This window comes from Loxodonta africana, chromosome X, assembly GCF_030014295.1.
Source record: "Loxodonta africana isolate mLoxAfr1 chromosome X, mLoxAfr1.hap2, whole genome shotgun sequence".
Classification (NCBI taxonomy): Eukaryota; Metazoa; Chordata; class Mammalia; order Proboscidea; family Elephantidae; genus Loxodonta; species Loxodonta africana.
In genome coordinates, this window is record NC_087369.1 from 87,589,819 (window position 1) to 87,599,080 (window position 9,262).

A 9,262-nucleotide genomic window follows, 5' to 3' on the forward strand; every position below is an offset into this window, starting at 1 on the left:
AGAGAAACAAAATGGTTTGGGATCCATGTCTCATCCTTATTGGGAGTTTTTTTTTATTATGGTAACACCAAGTTACCATAATATCCTGAATTAATAGGCAATAGCCCTCCCACTGTATTTATATTTCTCATTTGTAGCTTAATTCAAATTTTTGTCATAAGGAGAAAAGCCACAGACACCCAATTTTTGTGAGGTAAACATGTTGATTATAAAGAATCTAAATGACTTGCCCAAGATCACTTGATTCATATGGGATTGAGTCAGGAATAAATCCTAGAACTTCATTCTAGATGCCATAATCTACCCTTGAGTCCACATTTCAATCCTGTGGGCATCTTAATTCAGTTTCTGGTTATGATCCATCAGCTGCCCAATGAAATTGTGGTATGCTCCACCTGCCCCCACAGTGCTCAGCATCACCAACTCTAGAGGCCAGTTCCAGGAAGCACCAGGCTCCAGAACTCAGCAGGATTACAAGGTTACTGAGAATACAATGGCCCATGGCTCACGGATATCAACATATGTGGCTTATGAGGGATAAGTGCTTCAACAGTCCTATCACTGTAGCCACCACTGATTGACTTCTTTATTAGCAAAATGATCATTTTATTCCATGAAAAGCTATGACAGATTTTAAGATATTGATAATCAGTATTACCCCATGAGTCTATTCGTTTATCATTCTGTGATGGCTTGCATGTTTCTGTGAAGATGGAAGCTATGCCACCAGTATTCAAATACCAGCAGGGTTACCCATGGTGGACAAATTTCAGTTGCATTTCCAGACTAATACAGACTAGGAAGAACGACAGTCTACTTCTGAAAAGAATTAGCCAGTGAAAAATTTATGAATAGCGGCAGAACATTGATACAGTGCCAGAGGATGAGCCCTTCATGTTGGAAGGCACCCAAAATATGACTGGGAAAGAGCTGCCTCCTGAAAGAAGAATCGACCTTCATGATGTGGATGGAGTCAAGCTTTTGAGACTTTCATTTGTTGTTATAGCATGACTCAAAAAGAGAAGAAACAGCTGCAAACATTCATCAATAATTAAGAATGTGAAATGTACAAAGTATGACTCTAGGAAAATTGGAAATCATTGAACATGAAATGGAATGCATAAACATTAATAACCTAAGTATTAGTTAGCTGAAATGGATTGGTACTGGCCATTTTGAATTGGAAAATATTATGGTCTACCGTGCCAGGAATGACAACTCGAAAAGGAATGGTATAGCATTCATAGTCAAAAAGAACATTTCAAGATCTATCCTGAAGTTCAATGCTGTCAGTGATAGGATAATATACCTATGCCTACAAAGAAGACCAGTTAATGTGACCATTATTCAAATTTATGCACCAGCCACTAAGGCCAGAGATGAAGAAATTGAAGGTTTTTGCCCAATTCTGCAGTCTGAAATTGACCAAACATACAATCATGATGCATTGATAATTACTGGTGATTGGAATGTGAAAGTGGGAAACAAAGAAGAAGGATCGGTAGTTGGAAAATATGGCCTTGGTGATAGAAATGATGTCGGAGATAGCACAAGAGAATTTCGGAAGACCAATGACTTCTTCATTGCAAATACCTTTTTTCAATAACATAAACAGTGATTATACATGTGAACCTCGCCAGATGGAATACACAAGAATCAAGTCGACTACATCTGAGGAAAGAAATGACGGAAAAGCTTAATATCATCAGTCAGAACAAGGCCAGGGGCTGACTGCAGAACAGACCATCAATTGCTCATACGCAAGTTCAAGCTGAAGATGAATAACATTAGAACAAGTCCAGCATAGCCAAAGTACAACTTAAAGTACATCCCACCTGAATTCAGAGCCCATCTCAAGAACAGATTTGATGCATTGAATACTAATGACCAAAGACCAGATGAGTTGGGGAATGACATCAAGGGCATCATACATGAAAGAAGCAAGAGGTCATTAAAAAGACAAGAAAGAAAGAAAAGACCAAAATGGATGTCAGAAGAGACTCTGAAACTTGCTCTTGAATGACGAGTAGTTAAAGCAAAAGGAAGAAATGATGAAGTAAAAGAGCTGAACAGAAGATTTCAAAGGTCAGCTTGAGAGAACAAAATAAAGTATTATAATAAAATGTTCAAAGACCTGGAGATAGAAAACCAAAAGGGAAGAACACATTTGGCATTTCTCAAGCTGAAAGAACTGAAGAAAAAATTCAAGCCTTGAGTTGCAATATTGAAGGATTCTCTGGGCAAAATACTGAACAACACAGGAAGCATCAAAAGGAGGTGGAAGGAATAACAGAGTCACTGTACCAAGAAGAATTGGTGGACATTCAACCATTTCAGGAGTACAGCCAGAATGCTCCTTAGAAGCAAGAATGGCAAGATTTTGTCTCATGTATTTTGAACATATTATCAGGAGAGACCAGTCCCTGGAGAAGGACATCATGCTTGGTAAAGTAGAGGGTCATTGGAAAAGAGTAAGACCCTCAATGAGATGGATTGACACAGTGTCTGCAACAATGGGCTCAAGCATAACAACGATGATGAGGATGGCACAGGACCAGGCAGAGTTTCATTCTGTTATATATAAGGTCACTATGATTTGGAAGTGACTCGAAGGCACCTAACAACAACAGTCAGTTATTGAGTACTTATTATATACCAATTAACTGTGCTACATACTTGACATGCACTTATTTTATATTATGGTAGATAAATATGTAACAAAACATTTTCCATATCAATACTCTTCAGTGACATACATTATTTCGTCATGTTGTTTAACTGTCGACATTACATATTTCTAAGTTTTTCTATTACTCTTAACAGAAGCTCAGTGCCCTCATGCGATGAATCCCCTCTTCCCTCTCCCTTCCACCCACCCCTGGTAACCACTGATAAACTTTCATCTCTATATCCTTGTCTATTCTAGATATTTCATGTGAGTGGGATCATATAATATTTTCCTTTTGTGACTGACATTTCACTCAGTATAATGTTTTCAAGGTTCATCCATGTTGTATCAGGACATTTCTCTTCATGGCTGAGTAACAGTCCATTGTATGTATGTACCACATTTTGTTTATTCATTCATCTGTTGAAGGACACTTAGGCTGTTTCCATCTTATGTCTATTGTGAATAATGCTGCAATTAACATTGGTATACATGGGTCTGTTTGAGCCCTGCTTTCAGTTCTTTTTGGTATATACCTAGAAAGGAGACTTAGTGGCGCAATGGTTAAGCGCTTGGCTGCTAACTGAAAACTCAGCAGTTACAGCAGTTTGCTTCAGTAAAGGAAGCCCTATGGGCAGCTCTACTATGTCCTATAGGGTCGCTATGAGTCTGAATCAACTCAGTGGCAATGGGTTATATACCTAGAAGTGGGAGAGATGGATTATATGGTAATTCTATGTTTAACTTTTTGAGGAACAACCGAACTGTTTTCCACAGTGCCTGTACCATTTTACAATCCTACCAGCAATGGATAAAGTTTCCAATTTCTCTACATACTTGACCACACCTGTTGCTTCCATTTTTTAAATCATAGCCATCGTAGTGGGTGCAAAGTGATATAGTGATTTTGATTTGCATTTTCATTATGGCTAATGATGTTGAGCATCTTTTCATGTGCTTATTGGTCATTTGTGTTTCTTCTCGAGTGAAATGTGTTTTCAAGTCCTCTGCCAATTTTTCACTTGGGTAGTTTGTCTTTTTGTTGTTGAGTTATAGGAGTTCTTTATATATTCTGGATATCAGATATATGGTTCCTCCAAAATTTTCTCCAAATCTGTAGGTTTTCACTTGACTTTGTTGATAAAGTCCTTTGATGAACAAATTTTTAAAATTTTTATGAGGTTCATTTATAAATTTTGTCTTTTGTTACTCATACTGTCAGTTCAAAAAAGTTATCAGAGCTAATAAATGAATTCAATATAATGGCAGGATACAAATTCAACACACAAAAATCAGGTTTTTATACATTAGCAATGAACAATCTGAAAAGGAAATTAAGGAAACAATTCTATTTACAATCTAAAAGAATGAAATGTCAAGTAATAAATTTATTTGGACGGTGAAAGACTTGTAAACTGAAAACTAGGAAACATTGATGAAAGAAATTAATGACCTAAATAAATGGTAGGACATTTCCTGCTCATGGATCAGAAGATTTAATATTGTTAAGATGTCAATAATACCTAAAGCAACCCATAGATTAAAAACACTACCCATCAAAATTCCAACATCCTTCTTTGCAGAAATGGAAAAGACAATCCTCAAGTTTGTATAGAACTGCAAGGGGCACCAAGTAGCCAAAGCAATCTTGAAAAAGAAGAAGTAGGAGGATTCACATTTGCCAATCTGAACATATACTATAAATCTACATTAATCAAAACAATTTGTTACTCACATAATGATAGACATATAGACCAATGGAATATATTTGAGAGTCCAGAAATAAACCCACATATCTATGGTCCATTGATTTTCTACAAGGCTGCTAAGGCCATGCAATGGGGAAAGAATAGTCTCTTAAATAAATAGTACTGGGACAACTGGATTTCCACAAACAAAAGGATGAAGCTAGACCCGTACTTCACACCATATACAAAAACTAACTCAAAATGGATCAAAGACATAAATATAAGCTCTAAACCCAGACCCAATGCCATCAAGTCAATTCTGACTCATAGCGACCCTATAGGACAGAGTGGAACTGTCACATAGAGTTTCCAAGGAACACCTGGCGGATTTGAACTGCTGACCCTTTGGTTAGCAGCCGTAGCACCTAACCACTACGCCACCAGGGTAAAACCATAAAACTCTTAGAAGAAAACATAGGTATAATGCTTTGGGATCTAGTTTTTAACAATTGACTTTTGGGGGATTTGGTTTTAAATAATTTATTTTATTTTTGTTGTTGAGAATATCATCATCATCACAGAAAATACAACAATTCAACAATTTCTACTTGTACAATTCAATAACATTGATCACATTCTTCTAGTTGCACAATTCTCACCCTGCTTTCCCAAGTTGTTCCTCCCCCATTAATATAAACTTACTCACTAAGGTTCCTATCTAATCTTTTGAGTTACTGTTGTCAATTTAATCCTATAAAAATAGATCTTAAAAGAGTACAGTGCTCAAGGCAGATATTCTTTACTAGTTCAGCTGAACTATTGTTTGCTTTTAGGAAGACTTCAGGGGATATTTTTGGTTTAAGTTTTAAGGTTTAAAGATTATGTAGGGACAATAGTTTTGGGGGTTCTTCCAGCCTCTATGGCTCCAGAAATTCTGGATTTCATGAGAATTTGAAATTATGTTCTCCGTCCCCCCCCTTTTGATCAAGATACTGCTATAGAATTTTTAATCAATGTGTTCAGTAATGGTACCCTGGCACCATGCAGTTCATCTGGTACCACAGCAAACGAGGCAGTTGTTCATGGAGGCAATTAGCCATGCATTCCATATCCTCCTCTTATTCCTGGCTGTCCTTCTTCCTCTGTTGCTCCAGGTGACCAGACCCAAACCAAACCCACTGCTGTCGAGTCGATTCCGACTCATGGCGACCCTATAGGACAGAGTAGAACTGCCCCATAGTGTCTCCAAGGGGCACCTGGCAGATTCGAACTGCTGACCTCTTGGTTAGCAGCTGTAGCACTTAACCACTACGCCACCAGGGTTTCTAGGTGAACAAAAGACCAATTGTTGTGCCTTGGATTGCCACATGCAAGCTTTTAAAACCCCAGTAACTATGCAACGAACTAAGGGATAGACTAGAAGCATTAAACATGTTATTAGGCCAGTTAATTGGGATGTCCTGTGAAACCATGACCCTAAACCTCCAAACCAAGGAACCAAATCCTTGGTTTGTGTATGTGGTTGTACGTAAGCAGCCCCAGCAGCTACTCTTTCTTTTTTGGTGGTTGTAAATACACCTGTCACACAACTTTTGCAAATTCAACTTTTTACAGGTTTACAACTTATTGACAGAAATTGCAATAATTGGCTGTGCAACCCTTCCCTTAATCAGTGCGATCTTTCCATCACCATTAACCCCCGCTTTTCCCCCTTGCTCCTGCCCCTGGTAACCACTAATAACTTTGATCTTTGTACGTTTGCCTTTTCTTATCCTTTTATATAAGTGAGGTCATACATTATCTGCCCTTTTGTGATTGGCTTATTTCGTCAGCATAATGTCTTCCAGCTCCATCCATATTGCAGCATATATCAGGACTTCATTTCTCTTAGTGAACGAGTAGCATGTATGTACCACATTTTGTTTATCCATTTATCCACTGATGGACATCTAAGTAGTTTCCATCTTTTCGCTATTTTGAATAATGCTGCAATGAACATTGCTGTAGTATCTGTTTGAGTCTCTGCATTTGATTCTTTTGAGTATATATCTAGGAGTGGAATTGTTGGGTCATATGGTAGTTCTATTTTAGATTTTTTTTAATTGTGTTTTAAGTGAGTTTAGAGTATAAGTCAGTTTCTCATTCAAAAATTTGTACATAAAATTGTTTTCTGACGTTGATTGCAATCCCCACAATATGTCAGCACTCTCCCCATTTCCACCTTGGGCTCCCCGTGTCCATTTGTCCAGTTTTCCTGTGCCTTCCTGCCTTCCTGTCTTTGCATTTGGGCAGGTACTGCCCATTTGGTTTAGTGTACTTAACTGAACGAAGAAGCACGTTCCTCACGTGTGTTATTGTTTGTTTTAAAGGCCTTTTTTCAGTTTTTTTCTGAGGAAGTGCCATACTGTTTTCCACAGGGACTGCACCATTTTTCATTTCCATAAGCAGTGGAAAAGAGTTCCAATTTCCCCACATCCTTACCAACATTTGTTATTGTGTGTGTGTGTGTGTGTGTGTTTTAATTTTAGCCACCCTAGTGAAACAGAAATGGTATGTCACTGTGGTTTTGATTTGCATCTCTCTGATAGCTAATGGCATTGAGCACCTTCATGTGTTTGGTGGCCATTTGAATATCCTTTTTGGTGAAATGTATATTCAAGTCTTTTGCCCATTTTATGATTGGGTTATTTGTCTTTTTGCTACTAATTGTCAAAGTTTTATATATATTTTGTTTATGAGATTGTTATTGGATGTATGCTTTCTGAAGATATTCTCACAGTCAGCAGCTTGTCTTTTCACTTTTTTGATAAAGTCTTTTGATGAACAAAAGTTTTCCATTTTTATGAGGTCCAATTTATTTATTTTGTCTTTTGCTGTTCGTGATCTTGTTATTATGTTGGATAATCCATTGTTAAAAGCTAGGCCCTACAGCATTGCCCCTGCATTTTCTACTAAGAATCTTATGATGTTAGTTTTCAAACTTATATCTTTAATCCATTTTGAATTTGTTTTTGTATATGGTTTGAGACATGGATCCTGTTTCATTTTTCTGCGTGTGGAAATCCAATTTTCCCAGCACCATTTCTTGAAGAGACTCTTCTTTCCCCATCAAATGGACTTAGCACCCTTGTCAAAAATCAGCTGACCATAGATGAGTGGGTTCATTTCTGGACTGTCAATTCTATTCCATTGGTCTACGTGTCTACTGTTTTACCAGTACTAGGCTGTTTTGAGTACTGTAGCTGTATAGTATGCTTTCAAATAAAGAGGTGTGAGTCCTCCTATTTTGCTCTTTTCTTCCAACATTGTTTTAACTATTTGGGATCTCTTGCCATTCCATATAAAGTTGAGGATTATTTATTTCCATTTCTGTAAAGAAGGCTGTTTGAATTTTGACCATGATTGCATTGAATCTATAGAACAAAATCACATCAATAGAACAAAGGAAAAGAACCACATGATCTTCTCTACGGATGTAGAAAAAGCACTTGATAAAACCCAATACCTTTCTTCATGAAAACTCTCAAGAAATTGAAATTGAAGGGAATTTCCTCAGTATGATTCAGGGCATATATGAAAAGTCAGAAGCCAGAATTATACTTAATGGAGAAAGACTGAGAGCTTTCCCCTTGAAATCAGGAACAAAACAAGGGTGCTCACTCTCAACACTTCTATTCAATATTGTATTAGAAGTCCTACCTGGAGCAATAAGACCAGCAAAGGAGATAAAATGTATCCAGGTTGGAAAAGTAGTAGCAAAATGACCTCTGTTCGCAATGACATGATCCTATATATAGAAAATCCCAAAGAGTCTGCAAGAAAGCTTCTAGAGGAATTTAGCAAATTTGCAGGGTACAAGGTTTTCAGGGATTAAGTCTTCCCAAAATATGTGATGTAAATCTTAACCTCTATGCCTGTGGTTATAATTCCATTTAGGAATATGTTCCCTTTGTTAGGTTAATGGAGCAGGATTAGTATAAGGTGTATCTTGAGTCAATTTCTTTTGAGGCATAAAAAGAGATTAAGCAAGTGAGCAAAGAGAGAAATGGGGTAAGATGGATACCAAGCCACATGTAGATCTCCAAGGAACCAGGAAACAGAAGCTGAAGAGACAAGGATCTTCCTCCAGAGCCAACAGAGAAAGCCTTCCCCTAGAGCCGGAGCTTTGAATTCAGACTTCTAGCCTCCTAAACTGTGAGAAAATAAATTTCTGTTTGTTAAAGCCAACTGCTTGTTGTATTTCTTTTATAGAAGCACTAGATAATTTGGTATCTGAAGAGTGCCTAAAATGTGGAAGTGAATTTGGAACTGGGTTATGGGTAAAGGCTGGAAAAGTTTTAAGGTATCTAATAGTAAAAGCCTAGATTGCCTTGAAGAGACTGTTGGTATAATTATGAACTTCAAAGGCAACTCTGGTGAGGGCTTGGAAGGAAGTGAGGAGAGCTACAAAGTCTCTATCATTATAGGGAATACATATGGTGCCAGGAACAGAATGTTGCTAGAAATGTGGATGTTAAATGAGGTGAGGCTTTAAAGGAAAATGAAGAACATGTTATTAGACAATGGAGAAAGGGTGATTCTTTTTAAGCAATGGCAAAGAACTTGTCTGAACAATGTACAAATATTTGGTGGAAGGTAGAACTTGTAAGTGATGACCTTGGGTATCCAACAATGAGATTTCCAAGCAGGATCTTAAAGGGGCTATGTGGTTTCTTCTTGCTGCTTATGGTAAAATGTGAAAGGAAAGAGATGGACTTAAAAGTGAACTATGCAAAATGAAAACAGAATTTAAGATTTAGAAAATTCTGTTTTACAAGCTAAGGACATGTGTCCTAGAATGTTCAACAAGGACATGGCTACCCAATCTTTTGTTAAAGAGATTAAGCCTGTGACTGATGGATCTAAC